Source organism: Thunnus thynnus, chromosome 4 (assembly GCF_963924715.1).
Source record: "Thunnus thynnus chromosome 4, fThuThy2.1, whole genome shotgun sequence".
NCBI classification, from domain to species: Eukaryota; Metazoa; Chordata; class Actinopteri; order Scombriformes; family Scombridae; genus Thunnus; species Thunnus thynnus.
In genome coordinates, this window is record NC_089520.1 from 22,561,364 (window position 1) to 22,566,044 (window position 4,681).

Below are 4,681 nucleotides of genomic sequence, written 5' to 3' on the forward strand. Positions count from 1 at the left end.
TGTTTTACTGTGTTTGGGGCTCTTTGTCTAATGCAGGCACTGAGTCTTTATGTGTGATCCTGGAATAAACTCTGAAAGACACTCTCTCTTTGTGAAATCCACTTTTATTAAAGGAAATCCCACAACAGCACTCATGAGCTAAAACTGATGCTATTAATATTAGAAAACATTTCACCTTTGTGTCCTTTGCTGTTATTGTTATTGGCGTTCTGGCATTATTCCACTATATTTGATAGTGCATTTGCTTTCTGAACCCTTTTATCCAAATCATAACCCAGTGGGGGGACCATATAATTAACATTAGTCCAACTTCAATGCACTTCATCCTTTTTTATTTAACTTCTGCTGGACGTTTCTTTGGTGATATGAAACTATAAATTGCTTCCAGTATTAAGAGAAAATGATCCTGAAACAGCATCTATGAAAATGCAGTGAGCAGACAGTATGTTTAATTTCCCCCTCTCTCAATAATCTTAGATATGCAGTACAAGACATAACTTTTTACCATGAGCATGTGGGTTTAAGTCCATCTGTGAACAGATGATGAACATAAGTTAAATACTGTACATGTCCACACTCATATAGCAGTATCTGCTCAGACTCTTGACACTGTAAACGTTTCTGTTTCCATCCGAACGGCACCAGGTTATGTAGTTAAAGCTCTTAATAATAAAGCAATCTCCTTCTATAGTCGTCTGTAGCCTTGAAACACATATTCACTCATAACAAATACTTTGTTTTTGTATTTTGTTGGTGGCATTTCTCTGTTTATTGGATGGCTGATCACATAAGCTGAAACTAGTTGCTCAGTAAACCTTTTTATCATTAAGATATTTCTTATACATCATTAATCATTAAATAAGAAATGTTCTTAGTCACCAAAACAAAGTGGGCTTAAATATTTGGTTAATTGCACATTATTTTGCTTAAAAATATACATTTTTAACTACAGTAATTTATTAATTTTTTTTAAAAAGTGCCTGCTATTTCCAAGGTCAGATTTAAAGTCCCCCTCCACTCAAAAACGTGTTATTGTTACTTTGTTTTGATATTTGCTTCACTATGTACTCACTGAAAATCTCAGTTTAAGGCGTATTCCTATGAGCAGGATTTGTGACATCACAACTAGTTTGGAACCAATCATGGCCCAGTATGCAATGTACGGAGCTGTGATGTGGAAACTTGAAGCCTCCAGTGCACAAACACTGAGAATTAACATTTCATTGAAGAAGGAGGCATCTTGCATGCAGCAGGTAAACTTTTGAGATGAAGAGTATTTGCATATGTATAGATTCTGAATTTTTCATTGAGGGAGGAGGAGTAGATGTCATTTTAAGGATTTCAACGAGGTAACTGATCTTTTTTTGTTGAAAAACCATATCAGACACAATATTTTTTATATATCTTAAACCATGTGTTGAGGAAATCTTTAATCTCAAATGTCTGACTCATTTCCTACATATGCTTGTATAAATACAGGACATGTACACAGAATTTTTTATGGTGTGAAAATGTTAACCAGTCTAAGTCTAGTCCACTGAATCTGTAATGTTGCAGGGATCTGCTGCTCTGTTATCACTTATTATTGCCATGTGGCAACAAAACCAAGTCAGCCAAAGTGCATAATTTAACATTTTAGTACCATCAGGTCATCAAACGAAAGAGTTTAATTAAATGCGCTGCAGGGGAAGAAACTTAATGATTAGCATTTGGCAACACCAGTAAAGCAATGTGGATGTTGCCTTTGCTTCATACCCAAAGAATTTGTTGCATCTGGACATCAGAATGTTATTGAGGTCAAAGGTTAATCCCCCTCTGAACTAGTTTACAGAGGCAGCTGTCCACTATTGTTGTTGGTACATAATCAAAATACCCCCGCAAACATTTTACTATTTAAGTTGACATCTCCAGCTGGATGTCTGCCTGCCACCTCAAACTCAGCCTAAACCAGACTGAGCTGCTGCACTACTTCCGCAGAAAGTCCTGACTCATTTCTTCTCACACCAACAACAATCCTGATGGGATTCACAGCCACATCACAGCAACTCTGCCATCCTGCAGGTTTGCATTCAGCATTGAATCCTTCCTCATTTGGGTTTCCCAACTTCCCTCTGCATGGCTGCCTGTGACTACTCAGATCCAAGGAATAGACAACAGTCCTGTCCTGCAGTAGCTCAATCATTTATCTACCCAAACCATCTCTTTAACCTGCAGGCCCTCATCAGACTGGAATGACTACTAGTCTAGTCAGGTCTAAAGAGTAACACCCTATCATTCTATCTTTTGTTTAAAACTAATCTCTCCCTTTTGAAATATAATTACATTGCAGTTTTCTCCATCTTCCCCCTCCACCTTCTCCAACATGTGTTTTTCTGTAAAAAAAAAAAAAAAAGAAAAGAAAAGAAAAGAAAATACAGTAGTGTTTGGTTTTCTCGTGTTGCTCGTGTTTCTTGTGTTTCCCATGCACTTTTCCATCACTTATGGGGTACTCTAATATCACAGAAATTATATGTGACCTCCACCATCAGGCTGCAGTTACTGACCCTCTTAGTCTCTCCTGCTGACTAGTTGTCATGAGCTTGCTTGACAACTGTATTTCCTTCTCTAAATTTACATTACAGGTGATAATTTCACAAAGAAAAGCCAATGATACAGTAATCTCTGGATTTGAAATGGCAATACCTTGGGATTTAGTACTTTGTCCCATTTAAAACAATGAACATTTTAGGTAAAACTGCAGATGAAGTTGCATGTACAGTATATACGAACCAGAAATGCATTTAGTGAGGCAAATTCTGTGGAGATCTTGACACACTGTAGTCAGATGACCAAACCCACTCTCTTTAAAAAAAATACCAAAATTAGACTAAAAATTTTAGACTTAAAATTTCTAGTTGTCTACAGTTGCAGCCACTATATAAACAACAGAGTTCTCTTCATTGCAAGTCAAATTTGTCCCACCACCATATGTAAGTGATAAATAGTAGGAAATGTGATCTGTCCAAACTTTTCAGAGTATGCTTTGCTGCTGATGGACACCAGTAATTATTTTGAAGTGGAGAGCAGCTGCAGCCCTCTCAGGCTCTCAAACTGTTTACACATGCTGCTCATGACATCATGACGGCTTCATTACTTAAGTCAGCTTGCATCAGATGACTAAAATATGACATAGTGCCAAGTGGTCATCAGTAATGGCTGGCCATAAGTTAGACCATATCTGTACTTTATCCTTTTTATGAATTTGAGTTTTTTTGTCTTGGAAATGTTATAGTTCCCCTTTACAAATCGAGATTGATCCCCCTTTGATTTATATTTATGTTTTTTTTTCCCTACAGCATGTCCTAAGGTAAGTGATGTTCAGTTTCTACATCTGTTAAACACTTTGGTCCAGGACAATTTATCCAGAAGTAACTGCCTCAATGAATTAATATTTTGGTAACCACTAGATCTTTTGTGTAGTGCCTCCATCAGGATAAAATTTCCCTTTGTTCACAAGAAATATCATATTTGAGTTTACAATTTGCAATGGATTTTATGAGCATGTTCTTGTTCCTCAGTGGATGAATCCTTTCCATTTTGAACACTCATAGCACATACTGCATTGATTCAGCTAGGGACCTTTGTAGCTTGTCACACCTGCCTCTCCCCACTTTTCTTGTGTCTCTACACTACCAGCTATCAAATAAAGCCAAAACAAACATTTTTTAACTGGCGCACAGTATATGTCCAAATGTAATTAAGCGAATCCATGAAATTTACTGAGTTTATTTGTGTTCCCAGAGGCCAATAACTTAACTACCACATGAATTTTCTTGTGTTGCCACTCTCAAGATGAATTTCACATTTATACTGCCATTACTGCTAAGCCTAAAGAAATAGTAAAACTCAGTGTGTTTTTCCTTCTGTCTAATATTGTCTCATATTTTGGGGTGTAAGGAGCATTGCAGCATCTCTGCACCTAATTTTGTTGAAAATAATTATTACGAGAATGGAAACGTGTGTGAAAAATGGAGCAAATATGTAAAAACAACAATCACAACATCCTGTAGCTCTCAATAGTTAGAGATAGATCAAACACATATTGTCAAATGTACAAAGTGTGCTAAAAGGGACATGAACTCTTTCAAAATCTAGTTGGGCATTAATCTTTTAATCATATTTAGATATGTTATCTAATAAAAAAAAATTAATTACAGGACATGTATCTACTTGTTTTTTGTATACTGCTGATCAAATATACAGAGACACTGCTGCTATTAAAAATGCTATATAAGAGGTAATACAGGAAAGCATATCCAAAGCTAAGTGGGAAGAATAATTAAGAAAAACAAGTGGAAGAAGAATATAATCAGGATGTTATAACAGTATTAAGGCCAACTAATTCTATATGTTCTGGCAGGATTATATCTGCAAAATGTAAACAAGGTATGCAATCAGAGTGTAATTGTACAAATTATTGGAGATAATCTGTAGCATATCACACATCCATTTTGTTCATTTAAAGCTTTATCCATCAGATGTGATGTTATTGATTTAACAAAATACAAAAACCTACAAAAAGGCTGATTCAATTAGACTTCTACCAAGAGCTCCTAATATCTCTTTGTGAATACAACCAGGCAGGGTGTTAATAATACATTTGAGTGAAAAATCATTAAAGATTCTGTGTAATCACTCATAA